This window comes from Elephas maximus, chromosome 2, assembly GCF_024166365.1.
Source record: "Elephas maximus indicus isolate mEleMax1 chromosome 2, mEleMax1 primary haplotype, whole genome shotgun sequence".
Taxonomy (NCBI): Eukaryota; Metazoa; Chordata; class Mammalia; order Proboscidea; family Elephantidae; genus Elephas; species Elephas maximus.
Window position 1 is genome coordinate 64,778,535 of NC_064820.1, and position 20,867 is coordinate 64,799,401.

At 40.2% G+C, this 20,867-nt stretch overlaps 1 protein-coding gene across 4 annotated transcripts in view; it reads right to left on the reverse strand.

The window, feature by feature from the left end:
• The window catches only part of PDE4D (phosphodiesterase 4D), a 1,645,162-nt gene that overhangs the window by 1,610,831 nt on the left and 13,464 nt on the right, over positions 1 to 20,867 (reverse strand). The gene's annotated exons all lie outside the window — the stretch shown is intronic.

Here is a 20,867-nt window from a genome sequence, read left to right on the forward strand (position 1 = left end):
TACTATGGTCTCTGCATGTTAAGCCTTATTTTTAATGCTGTATCAAGGTCCTCAAGAGTTAGCTTTATTCTTCCCTATGTAAATGTTAATGCTGATTCCACCTCAGTTTTTCCAGCTGCTTCCTTACATCACCCTGACCCATGACTTTGAAAAGGTAGGTAATCCTTGAAATCCTAGCATCCTAGATTTGTAGTCAGAAGGTACATATTCAAATTCCAACTCTAATGCTTAGTAGCCATGAGAAAGTTAATTCTTCTCAGAGACTCAGTGTCATCTGTAAAACGGGGATTTGTCTCAACAAATCAAATGACTTATGTGGGAGAACGTGGAAGACAGCAGTGCTCAATATATGTGGTTGATGTGAACATTTATGGCAGGTGTTCTCTGCTTTGGAGTTTCTCAGAGCAAGATCAGATCCATTTATTTGTTCAGTTAAGAAATGTTTTGTTCAGCACGTAATATGTGTCAGACCCTTCACCAAGCACTTGGAAACAGCTGCAGCCAGGACCTATCCAATTGCTACTGGATAGTTTCTATTTCCAAACTACCTCTCTTCCAGTATTTTCCCTTTTGGAAAATAGCAAAGAATGTGTGTCCTGTTTGCTTGTTTAAATTGTATCTAGTTGCAGCATTTTGAAATGAAGTCCATCTCTCCCTGGACTTCATTATACATCAAAATTCCCACAGTTGGTGTTCTTTCAAGATGCATGAATCGGTACCATGTCTAAGAAATTCTCTCTTGGGCTTGGTAAAAGAGAATTAAAATATACCTGGACTTTATCAAGTCTGTTTTTCAGGCTGCCATGGGAGGCTGGAGTCGATAGAGATAAATTAAATTATTGAGAATGGAAGTTTCCGATAGTCAAGGGAGAGAAGTCATAATGAGCAGCATATAAAGGTGATCAGTACAAACATACGCCAGAACCCTGCTGACGCTTTCTCTGTAACCCAAGGGTGCCCCTCCTCATTCTGCCTCCACTGAAAACCAAAAATGGAACAAGCAAATATCTGAAGAGCCCTCTCTGCCTAGTGAAGTCCCTAGTTATGACCAAATAAAGACAGACCAGCTACTCTGAAGCTTAGACACAAAGTGCATCTTTCTAGTGGACAATTAATAACCTGAAGTAATGTGACTTGGTACAAATTTTACTGATTACAAACAGTCATTAACACTTGGGTATCTGAAGCATTACTTTATACTATTAATTCAGGGGAAATTATTGAACTATCTATTAAAATGGAAAAGCCATAGCTAGCTGTTCAGACCTCAGGAAAACTAAGTGACATAAGACCAGGTAGAACAAGGGTTTAAGAATGTATTTTTGTTACAATTGTTAGCTAAAATCATTGATTATATAAGAATAATAAGTTCTGTATGTCCTCAGTGGTTTCTGTTTTCCCTGGCCCATGTTAGAAGTAAAAAGAGAATTAGTAACCTTAAAAAAATAGATAAGTAAGGAAAAGAACATGATTTTTTCAACTCCTCCCTTTAAACACCCATCTTCATCTGCTGCTGATGAGGAGAAAACCTGGGCCTGCTGGGGAATGCATAGTGGAGGGAAATCCCTGGCAAAAATATGCACATGCAAGGCTGCCACTTTGCACAAGCACAAGGGGTACCATTCATACTTTTTGTGAAATTTACCTCCAATATTGTGTAGTACACAGGAGCCCTGGTGGCACAATGGTTAAGCTCTCAACTGCCAACGGAAAGGTTAGTGGCTCAAACTTACCAGCCACTCTGTGGGAGAACAGACCTGGTGATCTGCTCCCATAAAGATTACATCCTAGGAAACTCTATGGGGCAGTTCTGGGTCACTATGAGTCAGAATCGACTCGACAGCACACAACAACATTGTGCAGAACAGGAAATCGTGGATGGTGCAAACAGTTAAACTGCTCAGCTGCTAAGTGAAAGATTGGTGGTTTGAGTCCACCCAGAGATGCCTCAGAAGAAAGGTCTGGTAACCTACTTCTGAAAAATAAGCACAGAAAACCCTGTGAAGCATTGGTCTACTCTGACACACATGGGTTTGTCATAAGTCAGAATCGCCTCAATGGCATCTGACTATTGTGCAGTGCGCAGCCTGTGTAGCTGTATACTGTGACTGTATGTACAGGACTGTCCAAAAATCTGTGAAAAAGGAAAGTGCTAGCTCAGACAAATACCTTGAGAGCTAGTTCAAACTTTGCAAGATAGAAAAGAGAAAGTGTTCATTGACTTTAAGAATTACTCAAGAAGTTCCACAAATAGACGCAGAATGAGTATCTGAGCATTGTAAAAGACTTGATTCTGTAATCACGAGAGAAGAAAGTCTTTCTGTTTGACTGATCCTCAGATAAACAAAACCACAGTGGGAATGACTAAGCAAACAGTTTTCCTATCTTTACACCCACACGCTTGATGGAACATATCAGTGAGCAAAGAAAACATTCACCAAATTTCCACTGATGAAACATCCCAGTGAGGGGTGCCTCTCCTCCTCTGACTGACTTTGAAAACATTAAGCCATATAATTTGAGTTTTGTTTCAACTTGAAAAAAAAATGGAGTTGTTGCCTTAAATATATGGCCTTTAAGAACAAGCCAGCCTGAGGATAGGACAAGTAATTTCTCTCAGGCTGGATGAAGGATACCCCAGCCTAAGTCGGGTGACCAAGCATCACTCATCTGAAGTGTTCTTGTCCCAAACACTTCAGAAGGCCTGGTGAGCCTACTTTCCTGGGATGCTCGAAGACCTCTTAGAAGTAGGATCTCTGAAAAGCAGTAATAAAAGGGACAGGACTACCTAAGGGCCAGGTAGCCATAACTTGGGGCTGCCACTTTAGAGTGCCCCTCACTCGTCCTCCTCTGGCTGTGCCTACTCGTGAAACCAGGAGTCTGCAGGATTGGGGGGCGGGGGAGAGGGCATATGTACCTGCAGCCCATGACTACTCTTCTAGATCATTCCACAAGTACCCACTATTCTGAAATTCCCTGCCCCAAATAGCCCAAAGCCAGCTTCCTGGTCCTGTGTGGGCCTTTACCCTCCCAAGGACAAAGCACACGCCAGTGTGCACACCTCTAGGCCTGGGAGGCAGCCATGGGAGGCTGTTGAAGGGTGGAAGTGAACGAAGCTTGAATGAGCAGGCTGGCTCGTCCACACATGTTCCTACAACACTCCTCCAATTGTACAGTGGAGCCAGGGCAGGAAGAGAATGGGATAGGACTGTGGGACAGAAAGACCTCCATTTACACTTTTGTCCTGGGTCCTGCAAATGCTGGAGGCAAGCCTAGAATGGAATGAAACGCAGACTGAAACGAGTGCTGTTGAGCAACCCCAAGAAACATCTTCTCCCTCATTCTCTCTGCTACATTCAAGGTGACTGTATAACTTACCATCTGAACCAGGACACTATTGAGAGTAACAGGGGTCCTAACCAGATGGGACACCAGCTCCACTGTGAAGCCAAGACTGTTCTGCCAACTGGGATCAATGGTCACCCAGCTAGCTACACTGAACTGTAGGCAGAGGCTTCCCTTACATTCGTCCCTTGCTAACACCTAGCCCAGAGTTGTGTAAATAATTGCCAGCCATTGCATACAGCCGTTTTACTTCCCTGTCAGGTTCTTTTTCCCCTTTATTAGAGAGTGCTTCTCCTTGGTACACCCAAGAAGTAAATAAAACTCCACTCTGGTCATACAGAACAGACTCTGGGAATATAATAGAAAGTTATACGTGTAGTTTCAGCCTCTGTTGTTTTGCTGCAAAGGTTGTTCAATCTGTTAAGTTTGGAGATTGGCATCTTAAATAAAAAGCATAATATTAAAAAGTATATACCTAAGAAACCAAAGAACCCTCAGAAATCTCTTCAAACACACCAAAGAACGTTGGATATTAGGATTTCTGCAGAAGGTAGAAAGCCAAAGATAAACAGTACATAGAAATTTAAAAGAAAATATTGCAGATAGCCTTTTCTAGAGGCAACCCTACACTGGCCCTGGAATGCAGAATTAAATCAGGAGCAGCCTACACTTTGTAGAAGCTCGCACCGTAGAGCAGGGAGTTTCCAGTAATGCCTAAGGCCACATCCTTGGGATCTAGTTAATGGAACTGCCTTGCTTCTTGGAAAATTCCAGTAGCCTGATTTCATCTCATACCTGAGATGAAGGATACACACACACACACACACACACACTGCGTTTCTGTGGTGCTTCCAGTCAGTCTGTTCTCCAGTCCACTATTATTTACACTAGCAGTTCCTAAGCACAACCACACATCACAATTACCCTAGAGGTTTCTCTAGCATACAGACTCCCAGAGACTGAACCAGTAGGTCCGGGGTGAAGCTGGGACATTTCTACCCTTAGCAAACAAGCCAGACAACTAGGACAGCAAACCATCTAGCTTCTGGAGAAGCTCAGCAAGAGCAGCATGGGCTGAGACACTGAAGAGCCATCAAGCTCTGTTTTTCCAGTAAGACCTGTTCCTATGTTGGGGTCTTCCCAGAGGAAAGTAGATGCTCTGCCCAACACCATGGCAACAAGGCACCGCAAACACCCATTCCAGCATGTCCTGGAATGTTTCTGAATTCATTCTCTTTCATGAGAAACTATTTGAGCTTTATTCAGAAATAAAAGTACACACATTAGACAAGTTTGTGAAAACTTTAGAATGACTCATTTTCTTATTGACATCCTTTGGTTCCTAATCCAAGGATAAATATTATCCCTTTGAAAGAAATGTTACTCACTATTTTTCTTCCTTCTCTCTCTCTCCTCTCCTCCTCCCAACCACTCACTCTGTAATCTGTGGACTTTTTGTTAAATTAATGATTCTCGATCAACAGAGGTCCAACCCTTCTGGAAGAACACATCAACATCTCCAGGAAACCATGTAATTTTTCTGTTTGTGAAAATGAACCAAATATTTTCAAAGGGTAAGAAACACTGCTTAGCTTTATCTTTGATTAATCCGGAATACAAGAGGAAATTATAGTAATCAATCGATTTAGGGTTTTTTTGTTTGTTTGTTTTTACCAATAGCCCGGTGTAATTAGAAATAAGCCTAAGTTTGTATGTAACAGGCATAGGAAAATTCATGAAATAAATACAGAGAAATGCTATCAGATAGACATCCCTCCTTTCTGGTAGAAAGGCAGACCACGGGAAATTACTCATCAGTCTAGATATTATCTACTAGGATATAAATCAGCTGCTGCTGGAGCAGAGGCAGTAAAAAGAGCAATGCTTCCCTGGCACGGTTCTGAGGTTCAGCATTACCCAGCTCCATAAGGTAATCAGTGCCCTGATTGCTGCTGCCCCTGGGAGCAGCAGCCACCTGTCTCCAGGGATATTTCCGCTGGTCTCAGGGATGGAGCCTGTACAAGAGAGCTCTCTGATCTTGATATATGAAATTCTCAGCATTGCAGCGCTAACTCTATCTCCTTGCTAAGGGAAACAGAAGTCAATGCTAAACATGGTATCCAGGTTTCCACTCAAATGGGGAAAATGAAAGTTATTTCCTGGAATCTTGCAGGCTGAAGAAATACCTCCTTAATATGCTAGTCCCTGGCCCACTCTTATTTGATAACTTACATCTAATTTCTCTTGCTTTATTGTTCTTTTTACCGAGCTTCAGATAACTTTCCTAAAGTCATTGAAAAGTGATGCTAAATGCTCACCTGAAACTTCCATATATCCTGAGACATAAGATATGCCTGAGCTTCATACAGGCACTTAGTCCAAAACTAAAACACCAAAATAGTATCAAATGGCTTTTGGATAAAGAAAAACGGTTACAGAGTGGTGTGTATGTGTAATGCCACTGGTATAAATTTGTCGTGAAATAGCCTGCAACAAAGTTGGAAGGATATGCGCAGAGAACATTACGCAGGTCATTTATGGATGAGCCCAGATTCATTTCTGTTCCTGTAACTTATCCATTTTCTACTGTAAGCAGTTATTACTTGTGTACTTTTCAAGCTTAAAAAAGGGGAAAAAATATTGAAGTCATTTACCTATAAGATGCCATTGATATTGGGCATTGTAATTAATTATTTTAAAACTCTAGGAACAAATGGCTAACGTTACGCTTCACTTTTTCTGCCATTTTCCACTATTGCCAGAATCCATCCACTAGTTGTAGTGGAAGTATTTACCTTCCACTAAATCATAGGAACAAGATGGGTATGAATGACAGCTTACTCTCTTGAAATAGCCACTAATTCCACAAATTATGTTCTTGTTGTTCAAGATAGAGAGCCTCACAGATAAAGTAAATAAGGATTTCTTCCATCAATGAATTGAAAAATACATTCGCTCAAAAATTACTCAATGTCACAATTGACATTTCAAATGTATAGTTTTCCTTGCTTCCACTTTTACTGGAGCTTAGACAGCAAGAGGCAGATACCAAATATGTCCCCTAAGAGGGTTTAAATTGGCTGTATTCATCTCTCTCTGATTTCAAGAAAATGGGTTAAAAATAAATGTTTGGCTTAACATTTTACAAATGCTTCTTTTTAAACATTACTTTTTCTTCTGTGCACTGCCAGGGAGAAATTTTGTGTTTGGGTTCTAAGTCAGGAGCAACTCACCAAGATTGAAAGCACGCAAGACAGCTTCCATTTCCTCTTCTCAATTCCTCAATGGCTTGCCTGGTCACAGCATCTACCAGAATTGCCTTCATTTCGCTATCTGACATTTTAAAATTCCCCTCTCTGGCTACAACCTCCAGTTTTTCTACATTCCTGCTCTTTCCCTTCTGTTGAACGTACCTTGCCCCTTCATTGTTCTCTCCACTGAGTTCTGCTCTCTCTTTTCTAGCCTAAGCTTCTTAAATTAAGATACATCCCCACCCCTAACCCAGTATAGGGAGTCATGGAAAAACATGGCGTAAACAGTCAATCCTCATTATTCATAAATTCCATATTTGCAAATTCATTTACTTGCTAAAATTTATTCACAAGCCCAAAATCAATACTCTCAGTGCTTTCACCATCATTCACAGACATGCACTGACTGATGACAAATTTGAGCGCCCTGACTCACACATTTCCAGCTGAGGTCAAACAAGGTTCTTGTTTCAGCTCCCACATTATAAACAAGCATTCTTTTTTGTGGTCTATTTAGTGCCACGGAAACCTTGTAGTGGTTAAGTGCTACAGCTGCTAACCAAGAGGTCGGCAGTTCGAATCCGCCACGCACTCCTTGGAAACTCTATGGGGCAGTTCTACTCTGTCCTATAGGGTTGCTATGAGTTGGAATTGACTCAACAGCAGTGGGTTTGGGTTTTTTGTTTGTTTGTTTGTTTTAATGCCACATTTTTCAGATTTTTGTTGGTGATTTCACTGTTTAAAATGGCCCTAAGCTTAGTGGTGGAGTACTGTCTAATGTTCCTAAGCACAAGAAATCTGTGATGTGCCTTATAGAAAAAATAAATGTGTTAGATAGGCTTCATTGAGTGTAAGTTACAGTGCCGTAAGCTGTTGGCCGTGAGGTCAATGTTATTGTTAATGAATCAATAATATATATTGAAAAAGGTGTTTACCTAAGTTTTATTGACTACACAAAGACATACTACTGTGGGTATCATGACTAATGATAGATAACATTGGGAAGAACGGGAATTCCAGAACAGTTAAGTGTGCTCATGTGGAATCTGTACATAGACCGAGAGGCTGTCACTTGGACAGAACAAGGGGATACTGTGCGGTTTAAAATCTAGAAAGGTGTGTGTCAGGGTTGTATCCTTGCACCATACTTATTCAATTTGTATGCTGAGCAAATAATCTGAGAAGCTGGACTACATGAAGAAGGACACAGAATCAGGACTGGAGAAAGACTCATTAACAACCTGCAATGTGCAGATAACACAATCTTGCTTGCCGAAAGTGAAGACAACTTGAAGCGCTTCCTAATGAAGATCGAAGACCACAGCCTTCAGAATATAGATTACACCTCAACACAAAGAAAATAAAAATCCTCACATCTGGACCAATAAGCAACACCATGATAAACGGAGAAAAACTTGAAGTTGTCAAGGATTCCATTTTACTTGAATCCACAAGCAACATCCATGGAAGCAGCAGCCAAGAAATCCAAGGACATATTGCATTGGGCAAATCTACTGCAAAAGACCTCTTTAAAGTGCTCAAAGCAAAAATGTCACTTTGTTGACTAAGGTGCGCCTGAGCCAAGCCATGGTATTTTCAATCACCTCATATGCATGTGAAAGCTGGACGATGAATAAGGAAGACTGGAGGAGAATGAACTCATTTGAATTATGGTATTGGCAAAAAATACTGACTATACCATTGTCATGGGTTGAACTCTGTCCACCCAAAATAGATGTCAGCTTGGCTAGGCCATGATTCCCAGCATTGTATGGTTGCCCTCCATTTTATGATTTGATCCGATTATTCTATGTGTTGTAAACCCTAACCTCTATGATGTTAATGAGGCAGGATCAGAGGCAGTTATGTTAATGAGGCAGGACTAATCTACAGAACTTGGTTGTATCTGAGTCAACCTCTTTTGAGAAATGAAAGAGAGAATCAAGCAGAGAGGAGAGGGGACCTCATGCCACCAAGAATGAAAAACCAGAAGACACATCATTTGGATTGGGGATGCCTGTGCAAAGAAGCGCCTAGACCACGGGAAGATTGATGACAAGGACCTTCCCCCAGAGCTGACAGAGAGAAAAAGCCTTTCCCTGGAGCTGGCATCCTGAATTAAGACTTGTAGCCTCCTAGACTGTGATAAAATAAATTTATCTTTGTTAAAGCCATCCATTTGTGGTATTTCTGTTATAGCAGTACTAGATAGCTAAGACAACAATTGACTGCCAGAAAAATGAACAAATCTCTCTTGGAGGAAGTATAGCCAGAATGCTCCTTAGAAGTAAGGACGGTGAGACTTTGTCTCACTTTGAACACGTTATCAGGAGGGACCAATCCCTGAAGAAGGACATTATGCTTGATAAAACAGAGGATCAGCAAAAAAAGAAGATTCTCAATGTGATGGACTGACACCATAGCCACAACAATGGCTCAAACATAGCAACAATTGTGAGGATGGCAGAAGACTGGGCAACATTTTGTTCTGTTATACATAGGGTCACTATGAGTCAGAGCTGACTCAACAGCACCTATCCACAATAACAAGGTGTCTTTAAATAGAAACACAAAGAAAACAAAGTTATGATTGATCAGTTGATGAAAATATTGTGACCATTTAATTCAGTACTGAAGTCATTGCTGAGGTTCATCCTTCAGCCAAAGAGTAGACAAGCCCATAGAACAAAACAAGACTAAATGGGCACACCAGCCCAGGGGCAAGGAGGAGGGGGCAGGAGGGGACAGGAAAGCTGGTATTGGGGAACCCAAGGTCAAGAAGGGGAGAGTGTTGACGTGTTGTGGTGTTGACAACCAATGTCACAAAACAATATGTGTATTGTTTAATGAGAAAATAATTTTTGCTCTGTAAACCTTCATCTAAAGCACAACAAAAAATTTAAAAAAAGAAAATGTCGTGACCAGAGGCTCTTAAGAACCTAGCCCTATCTTTCCTTAGGAGCAATTGTTCAGTATTTGCTAACTGAGTGTTCACAGCAAACTTACAGAACATAGCTACTGAAATAAGGAGAACTGACTGTATCTTTAGGTGTCTATTTTACTCAATAGTGAATAGATAATAATTTATTTTAAATTAGAACAAATACAGATTCATGATGGAATTTCAAATATTTTAAAGATAAAACTCAAGACTTCAGGATATTCAAACTTTTAAAAGTCTGCTTTGAGACAGGCCCCCATGCTGTAGGGATAAGCTTTTGTTCTTCTCTATCATTACGGACATTTCACAAGAAACTTTGGGTAAGCACTATCCTAGCCTATTCAGCCTCCTTTTAGCTTTCCAGTCTATGGTCAACCTTTTCCAACCAAGTTCTCTCAAACATTCAAGATTCTCTAACCCTCTTGACTCTCCATTAAAACCCTTACTTGGACTGTTGTTGCTGTTGTTACAGTTGAGTCAGTTCTGACTCATGGTGACCCCATGTGTGCAGAGTAGAAGGGCTCCATAGAGTTTTCAAGGCTGTGACCTTTCAGAAGCAGATTACCAGGCCTGTCTTCCAATGCACCTCTCGGTGAGTTTGAGCTGCCAATTCAAACCTCTAAACTTTTGGCTATTAGTTGAGCACTTAACCATCTGCACCACCCAGGTACTCCTTGCTTGGACTAACCCAATCCATTTCTTTGCCTCAGTTTTGGTTATTACTAGATAAAAAAAAGTCCTGTAATAATATCTTGGAGAACCATGCCACTCAACCAGTCCTAAGCATTGGGCATCACAAGATAATCCAGTTTTTCTTCTCTAACATAGATTCTAACTTTCTCTAATCCCTTCATATTCTTAAATATACTTCTGACTTTCTCAACAAATAGTTTCATTACTCTCTTTACGAAGACCGAGGCTATTTTAAGTTAGTTGCCTCAACTATCCCTCCCACCACCTTAAATGTTATAGGTCATCACACATAGTCTGTTTCTTCCTTCCAGTCTCAAAGCTATGTCCCTATTCTTTTCCAAGGTCAGCCTCCCCAGATGTGCTCCTAAACCTATTCCAAGCCGTTCTGCTTCCTCCATCATTCTCACTATTTCCTCCATCTTCTGCCTTTGTCCTTCTCCTCTTACATAACAGAGGCAAATCATTTCTTGACCTTGATTCTCTCAAAGTTCTCCTTCCTTTTTATTGCCAAATTTCCTGAAAGAGAAGCCTTTCTTTTATTTTTTTTTAAATGAAGAGAATTCATTTGTTCTCTTCCCATTATCTTCTTGTATCCCTACAAAGAGACTTCCATCATCCAGCAAGCCAACTAAGGTCACTAAGGGACCCACTGGTCACTATTGCAGGTCTCTGCTCTGAATTTGTCCTGCTTCAACTCCCAAAGAATGGGTGATAACTCCTTAAATTCTCACATCTTTTCCTTTCCTGACCCCACACTCTACTGTTTTGTCTCCTACTTCTCTAACTATTCCTACCCCGTCTCGTTCACCAACTCTCCTTTATCTGCCTACCACTAAAGGCAGCATTCTTAAACATTCAGTCTTTTCTTCTACACCCTCACTCTTAGCAACTGAATACAACCCATGTCTTCAGCAATCATCTCTATCCAGAGGATTTTCAATTTCAGAGTTGTATCGTAATACTGAGTCACTACATCTTTTCTACAGCTCGTTGGGCATCCTCATGTAGAGAGCCTAAGGATAGTCCGGGAAGGTAGGAGGAAGAAGGTACGGGTTTTCTACATGTACAGTTGTGTGGCTATGGACAAATCACTTAACATCTGAGTCCCAATTAGAAATAATAATAGTATTTACCTCATAGACTTGTTGGTGAGGATACAGTGACACAAAAAAACAGGGAAATCAATTTATATTTATTTAATAAACAGCTGGAAACCGTGGTGGAATAGTGGTTAAGAGCTACGGCTGCTAACCAAAAGTTCGGCAGTTTGAATCCACCAGGCACTCCTTGGAAACTCTATGGGGCAGTCCTATTCTATCTTATAGAGTTGCTATGAGTTGGAACCGACTTGATGGCAACAGGTTTTGTTTCGGGTTTAATAAACACCTAAAGCACTTAGTATATGTCAGGCAGGCTTGTAATATAGCACTTTACAAATAATAACTTAGTCCTCACAAGAATCCTTTAAAGTAAATACTATTATTATTCCTACTTCACAGATGAGAAAACTGAGGTACAGCCAATTTAGGTAACACATAAAATAAGTGGCAAAGCCTAATTCCAGCCTAGGCAGTCTGGCTCCAGAGTTCCTCGTACTAACCACTATGCTAACCTGCCTTTCATTATTCTGCCTTTTAACATTTTAAAGCACTATACAAATTCAAAGAACCCTGGTGGTGCAATGGTTAAATGCTCAACTGCTAACCAAAAGGGTGGGGGTGCAAACCCACCAGCTGCTCCACGGAGAAAAGACCTGGTGATCTGCTCCCAAAAAGATTACAGCTTAGGAAACCCTATGGGGCAGTTCTACTCTGTCACATGCGACCGCTATGAGTCAGAATTGATTTGATGACACACAACAACAATAACAGATTCAAGTACCATTATTAACTCAAATATCTGGAACATAAGAGCACCTTGCTTCTGCTCTTAATCTCTTCAAACCTCTTCCCCTGAGGTCCTTGTTGGTTAACAACAGCATCATTGTTCTAATCCTACAAATTAAAACTTGTCCATCAGCTTTATTTCTTTTCTCAGCATCCACTGTTGCCCAGTCATGCTGCATTGAGATGGCTGGCTCATCCTCACTACTGGTGCTTTAACTCAGGCCTCTTTCTATCATACCTAGACTATTTTTTGCCATTGTTGTTTTGTTTTGTTTTTAAAGGAAAAGAAGAGGAAACACAACCCCTACAAATCAGGACAATTGGTGAAATTTAAATAAAGTCTGCAGGTCAGAAAACGTTGTCTAACAATATAAAATTTCCTGATTTTGATCATTTTGCCAAAGTTATGTTAAAAAAATTGTTTTTAGGAAATACACATTGAAATATCTAGGGGTAAAAGGCATGATGCCTATAATCTATTCTCAAAAGGTTTTATAAAAATCTTATCTAGAGAGAGAGGATGAGAATGATAAAGCAAATGTGGCAAAATGTTAACAATTTGGTAAATCTGGCTGAAGAACATTCTGCAGCAGCTCTTTGAATGTTCTTGCAGTTTCCAAAAATATATGCTACCAGGGCTGATCAGGGACATGGGGCAGCAGGTACCAGGGGCAAGAAGGCAGCAGCTCTGCCAGGGAGCACTGAACGTGTGCATTCTTACTCAAGTAGGCTCCTCACTCACCACAGCTCCCACCTCTTCAAGGCAAAGCAGAAAGGAATGGCCCTCCTGCACTCAGTAACGCTCTCCCAAGGCTCACTTCCTCCTGTAATAAGGTTCCTCTAGGAAGCCCCTGTCCCTTTCTAGGAACCCCTTTTTCCAGTCTCTGTCCGTGCCTGCCTCCCACCGACCTCACTGCACACGCTGCACAGGCATCCGCACTCTGGATGTGTCTGCTGCGCTCAAGACAGAGAACGTGCGTCAGGCTCCCCTAGCTGTGTGTTTGAGCTTCGGCCAGGAGACCAAGTGCTCCAATGACTCTGCTTTCAGTGCTTCGCCTTTTAATTTCTACTTTTTAAGAAAAAGAAAATTAAACCCTTTTGACAAAACTTATCTAAAAGGGTTTTTGCTAACTCCTTAGAAAGTTCTAGGTAGAGTGATCAAGAGAAATGGAAACTGAGTTCCATTTGCTGTTCAAGTGGTCTTTCCCCTAATGTTGCTCCCTAAACATCTGGCCTTTCTCTTTCCTTTGGCACAGAAAGGTTGTGGTCAGATCAGGGCTCAAATTAGGCTTCCTTTTACGAACAGAAACTAAGGCTCAAAGGAGGTTAAGTGACTCACCTAGGGTTATGTCACCCTGAAGGTTCCAAGTTTGTTAGCTGGTTTATTTGTTCTACAACTGGGGAGTTTAGGATCAAGGTTTGGGATTTGGGAGGTACACACATAGTTACAATCAGAAAAGTGAATGAGAGCCTTTGGGAGAATAAGGAGAAAAACGTAAGGCCAAGGTCTGGCCTTTGGGGCAATCTACATTTAAGGGGTACAATAATAGTTACCTTATTGCCCCCAAATGTGACCTTCCCATTAAACCTCCAGGTAATTCCTTCCTAAAACTCATCCTATCACGAGGATAAAGTGACATTCACCACTCAAGTCAAACCTAAAAAAAAGATCCATTCTTTCTTTCATTCATTCAACAAGTATTGAGTGAATGTCTACTCTACATCAGAAAATAATCCAGAATTCTGAGGACACATCAGTATACAAAACCAACTAAGTCCCTGCTCACAAGGAACTAGCCAGAACTACACATCACTTTTGAAATCATCAAATATCTGAAAACTCTGAGACTTTCTGGAACATTATTGATCCTCTGTGAACTTTACTTCCCTTATCCGTTAAATGGGTATATCAAAACCGTACTATCCATCACCACATGTGTTGCATGAGAACTGAGTAAAATATGATCTGCATAATAGAGAGCCCTGCATAGAATTGATAATCAATAAATGGTAATCATTACAATCGTAATTATGATTACACCCTATTGTAAAACCACCAGAGTTGACATTCACTATCCCTTTGAGCTAAACGTTAGGAATAATCCCGTCAGCATGTCCTAAACCTAGTCATTCAGATACAACCCTCACGATTTTTTGCCATTTCTGCATACAAACTTTGTACTATACTTAGTATTTTATCCACATTCCAAACAACAACCGTAAATACAGGTTTTATATGCTATTTATATATCTTTCCTAATACACATTTAAATCAGAAGCAGTTATTAACATTTTAAAAGGTTTGTTCATGCAACATAAAAAAAAAAAAAAAAAGCAACATAGCACCTAAAATTAATTCAGATGTTGCAGGAGGTCTGCTGGGCCTACTTTGAGAAATACTTCTCCATATGCTCGACTTTGGTTTATGCTCGACTTTGCAGAGCTGATCTCAACCTCTAAATTTGGCTTATTTAAATGAAACACATTTTTAGAGTGCTCCAGAGTCTGACAAACTCTCACCACCTCCACTGTTACTTTCATAACACAGCCCATGATCGTCTTCTCCAACACGACTGTAACAGTCTCCTCACTGTCTCCTGGCCTCTACCCTTGCCTCCCTACAGCCTGTTCTTCATGGCAGCCAGAAATCAGATCCTATCTCTCCTCTTCCCCAAATCCGCCAAAGGAGTCTCACTTAGATCACAGCGACAAGAAATTCAGAGACATTACTGTGATCTACAATGCCCTACGTGATGATCCGGCCCCTGGCTGCCTCCCCCACCATATTTCCAACTACTCTCCCCATTGGAAGTGTGGCTGCGGTTGTATGGAATGTTATTCAGGCAGCCTTTGCATCTGCTAATCTCTCCATTTGAAGCATGCTTCACCCAGATTGTCATGAGAGAAGAAAATAAAAAACAAGAACATGTGAAAGCAAGACTAGAAACCCACAGACACACTCACCAAAGTCTCCAAATGCTACTGGAAGGTAGGCCCAAAGATACAGAAATTGGGTGGAGACAGAATAGGGGTCAGAGAGAGATATGGGTAGAATTGAAGAAGAACTAACATCATTATTCCAAGAATCCGTGGTGCTTAATTTGGTTTAAAAAAAAAAAATGTTTAGGTAAATAAATAATTTTTTCCAATTTAGCCTTTAACGACAATGTACTCCCTGCCCCACTTTAAACATAAGTGCTAAAAAGTAATAAAGTGGAGTTTCATTTTTTATATGGCCAGTATGTAGCAGTGCTAAGGAGCAATGAAACCAACAAAAGGGATGCAGTTAAAATAGAAAAAGAAGGTGAAACAGCTTTTGGTAGATTAAGTGTATCAATGGCCCCAAGTCATGGCCTCACTATGTCCCCTTCCTTTACCAGGTAACCTTGTATTCTCCTTCCACACTAACTCTGAATTTCACCATGACTTGCTTTGACCAACGGGATGTTAGCAAATATGTCACTAACAGAAGCCTCAGAGGCATGACTGGGCTTGCTCACTCTTGGATCCCAGCCACAACAATGAGAACGTGCCTGAACTAGCCTGCTGAAGAGATGTGAGAGATATTTGGAGGAGTGGTGAGTTTTCCTAATCAAGACCATCTTAGGCTGCCAGCTAACTGCTAATGTCTAATAAGTAAGCTCAGGTGAAATGAAGCTGAACCTGGCTTAGATTAGCAGAGCTCTCCACCTGACCAGTTGTAGTTGTTAGGTGCCGTCCAGTGGGTCCCGACTCACAGCAACCCTATGCAAAAACAGAAACTGCCCAGTCTTGCACCATCCTCACTAACCTTACTATGTTTGACCACATCTTTGCAGCCATTGTGTCAGTCCATCTCCTTGAGGCATTTCTTCTTCTTTGCTAACCCTTTACTTTACCAACATGATGTCCTTCTAGAGGAATCGGCCCCTCCTAATAACATGTTCGAAGTACATGAGACAAAGCCTAGCCATCCTCGCTTCTATTCTGGCTGCACTTCTTCCAAGACAGATTTGTTTGTACTTCTGGCAGCCTGTGGTATATTCAATATTCTTTGCCAATGCCATAATTTAAATGCATCAATTCTTTTTCAGTATTCCTTATTCATTGTCCAGCTTTCACATGCATGTGAGGCGAATGAAAATACCGTGGCTTGGGTCAGACACATCTTAGTTCTCAGAGTGACATCTTTGCCTTTCAACACTTTAAAGAGATCTTTTGCAGCAGATTTGCCCAATACAATACATCCTTGGATTTCTTGACTGCTATTTCCATGTGTGTTGATTGTGGATTCAAATAAAATGAAATCCTTGACAACTTCAGTATTTTCTCCATTTATTATGATGTTGCTTATTGGTCCAGCCGTGAGGACTTTTGTTTTCTTTATGCTGAGGTGTAATCCATACTGAAGGCTGTGGTCTTTGATCTTCATCAGTAAGTGCTTCAAGTCCTCTTCATTTTCAGTAAGCAAGGTTGTGTCATCTGTATATTCCAATTTGTTAATAAGTCTTCCTCCAAACCTGATACTGCATTCTTCATATAATCCAGCTTCTCAGAATATCTGATTAGAATATAGGTTGAATAAGTGTGGTGAAAGGATACAACCCTGACGCACACCATTCCTGATTTTAAACTACATAGTATCCCCTTGTTCTATTCAAACATCTGCCTCTTGTTCTATGAACAGTTTCCTCGTGAGCACAACTAAGTTTTCTATAATTCCCATTCTTCACAATGTTATCCATCATTCGTTATGATTCACACAATCAAATGCCTTTGCATAGTCAATAAAACATATCTTTCTGGTATTCTCTGCTTTTAGCCATGATCCATCTGATATCAGCAATGATATCTCTAATCCCACGTCCTCTTCTGAATCTGGCTTGAACTTCTGGCAGTTCCTTGTCGATATACCACTGCAACCATTTTTTTAGTGGTCTTCAGCAAAATTGTACTTACATGTGGTATTAATGATAAGTTCTACATTCTGTTGGATCACCTGTCTTTGGAATGGACACAAATATGGATCTCTTCCAGTTTGTTGACCATGTAGCTATCTTCCAAATTTCTTGGCATAGATGAGTAAAACCCTCCAGCACTGTATCCATTTGTTGAAACATCTCCATTGGTTTTCCTTCAATTCCTGGAGCCTTGTTTTTCTGTTTTTGTTTTGTTTTTTGCCAATTCCATCAGTGTAGCTTGGACTTCTTCCTTCAATACCATCAGTTCTTGATCATATGCTACCTCCTGAAATGGTTGTAGGTCAACCAATTCTTTTTGGTACAGTGACCCTCTGTATTCCTTCCATTTTCTTTTGATGCTTCCTGTGTGGTTCAATAGTTTGCCATAGAATCCTTCAGTATTACAACTCAAGCCTTAAATTTTTTCTTCAGTTCTTTCAGCTTGAGAAATGCTGAGCATGTTCTTCTCTTTTGATTTTCTAACTCTCTTCATTATAATACCTTACTTTATCTTCTCGAGCCACCCTTTGAAATTTGTTCAGTTCTTTTACTTCATCATTTCTTCCATTTGCTTAAGCAGCTCTACGTTCAAGAACAAGTTTCAGAGTTTCTTCTGACATCCATTCTGGTCTTTTCTTTCTTTCCTGTCTTTTTAACTACGTTTTTCTTTCTTCATACATGATGTCCTCCCACAAGTCATTTGGTCTTCTTTGGTCATTAATGTTCAATGCTTCAAATCTATTTTTGAAATGGTCTCTAAATTTGGGTGGGACATACTCAAGGTTGTGCTTTGGCTCTCACAGACTTGTTTTAATTTTCTTCATCTTCAACTTGAACTTGCATATGAGCAATTGATGGTCTGTTCCACAGTTGACCCCTGGTCTTATTCTGACTGATGATATTGAGCGTCTCCCTCACTTCTTTACAAAGATGTATTCGATTTGATTCCTGTGTATTCCATTCAGCAAGGTCAACGTGTAAGTCACCATTTATGTTGTTGAAAAAAAGTATTTCCAGTGAAGACGCCATTGGTCTTGCAAAATTCTATCACGCAAAATCCAGCATCCTTTCTATAACCAAAGCCTATTTTCCACCTACCGATCCTTCTTCTTTGTTTCCAACTTTCACAGTCCAATCACCAGCAGTAATCAATGTGTCTTGATTGCATGTTTGATCAGTTTCAGTCTGGAGAAACTTCGGTTTCTTCCTCTTTGGCATTAGTGGTTGGTTGTGTAAATTTGAATAATTGTAGGCATATGGATATTATCCTATCACTGACAGTATTGTACTTCAGAATAGACCTTGAAATGTTCTTTTTGATGATGAATGTGATATCATTCCTCTAATTTGTCGTTTCTGCCATAGTAGACCATATGATTGTCCCATTCAAAATGGCCAAGATGAATCCATTTCAGCTCACTATGCCAATATCCTAGGCATTAGTTAGGATATTCTTTTATGCATTCCATTTCATTTTTGCTGACTTACAATTTTCCTAGATTCATACTTCATACATTCCACACTCCAAGTCATGGCACTACTACCACTCATCTGTTAGCTTGTCACACTATGGTGGCTTGTATGTTGCTGCGATGCTGGAAGCTATGTGACTAGTATTTCAAATATCTGCATGCTCACCCATGGTGGACAAATTTCAGTGCAGCTCCAGATGAAAACAGACTAGGAAAAAGGACCTGGTGGTCTACTTCTGAAAAAATTGGCCAGTAAAAACCTTATAAATAGCAGTGAAACACTGTCTGATACAGTACCAGAAGATGAGCCCCTCCGGCTGGAAGGCGCTCAAAATACTTCTGGGGAAGAAATTTCTCCTCAGAGTAGAGTCAACCTTAATGACGTGGTTGGAGCAAAGCTTTCAGGACTTTCATTTACTGACACAGCGTGACTCATAATGAGAAGAAATAGCTGCAAACATCTGTTAATAATCAGAACAGGGAATGTACGAAGTATGAATCTAGCTGATCAGTAGACTCGTGAAAGTAATAAATGATTGTCATTTTAAGACACTATGTTTTGGATTCATAGTCCCTGGGTTGTGCAAAAAGTTAACGTGCTCAGCTGCAAAGCAAAAGGTTGGAAGTTTGAGTCTCCCCTGAGGCACTTCAGAAGAAAGGCCTGGCAATCTATTTCAAAAAAATCGGTCATTGAAAACCCCAAGGAACACGGTTCTGCTCTAACATACATGGGTTGACATGAGTTGAACTGTTTTGGTTTACTGGTATGTTTTTGGAGTAGTTTGTTATACAGCAAAAGCTAACTGATACAATTTGGATAATTACCTCCTCCCAAATTACTAAGAGATGAAGCAAAGGTGGGGAGGCTCCCTCAATTCAAACTCAAGATCATAAATTTAAAATAGTTTCTCTAAAAATAAAAATAATTCAAACAACAAATTTCCTAAGAAAAATAGGTCTGAATTTTCTCGTTAAAGTATTTAAAATCATTTGCAAACAATAGGGTCATTGGGAGAAATATTCAAAGTAATTGCAAATCAAAGCTAAACCATTAACAGCCATTTAAATTGTAAAAATGCAGTAATGTTTTACAAATATAAATGTCTTGCACTAAGTAGACTGTTGGTTTTCTTTGTGGGCTCCAATAAAAACAAAATGGGACTGCATATATTTTCATCATCCTTCAGTAATTCTACTCTAGCCTCACCACAGGGGACTTCCAATTTCCGCAGCACTAGAGTCTATTTTCATTAAAGGAAACTGTTCCTTCTTTTACCTTTAAAAAAATTAAGAACTTTTCTGTCCATATACCAAATTTACTTAAAGAACTGTAGCTAAAATAGACCAACAATAATTTGCTTCTATTCAGATTTTCATACTGATATACGTACTACCTTTCTCCCCTTCCAAGGTTATCTTTCTTTCTTCCTTGCACATTTTCCAGGAGCTCTGCGCTAAAGCATAAACTTTCACCTTAGAGAAGCAAATAACAAAGCAGACACCCGAGGAAAACATATGCTGTCTGGAAAGGCTTTCTCACCCAATCTCCTTCACACTCATACCCAGCACGGTCAACAATTTTAGTTTGTGAAGAATCCATTTTATTTTCTGTTACAAAGATACATACATCTTTGTACAAAAGGAAACAGCCAAATCGAGAACATTATTAAAGATATAAATAATAATACGCATTTGTAGAGTCCTCTCCTCTGCTCGTTCTCATTTGCTTCTCCTTGTGTGGTAAGCAGAACCCTGATATTGCAGTGTTTAAGATCTCGGCTGCTAACCAGAAAGTTGGCAGTTTAAATCCACCAGCCACTCCTTGGAAACCCAATGGGGCAGTTCTACTCTGTCCTATAGGGTCACTATGAGTCAGAATCAACTTGATGGCAACGGGTTTGGGTTTGTTTTAGGGTGTGGAAAGCAGAGCCTGTATTTTTACTTCCCTATGGAGCCCTGGTGACGCAGTGGTAAAGTGTTCAGCTGCTAGCCGAAAGGTCAGTAGTTTGAATCCACCAGTTGCTCATTGGAAACCCTATGGGGCAGCTCTACTCTGTCCTATGGGGTCACTATGAGTTGGAATTGATTTGACTGCAACAGGTTTGGTGGTTTTGGTATTACAGGCAAGGAAACTAAGGCTAGGCGTGGCAATGCGACTTCCCTAAGGTTTTTCTTTTGTAAAAAGTGACAGAGTCTGAATTCAAGTTCAAGGTCCTTTTCTGTATACAGTATGTTCCTGAATAATACAATGTTGGAAAACTTGGAACAAAAAACAAGTGTTCACAGAAAACATTAACAGAGACAGATAAATGTGTGAAAAAAGACAACAGAGCCATTTA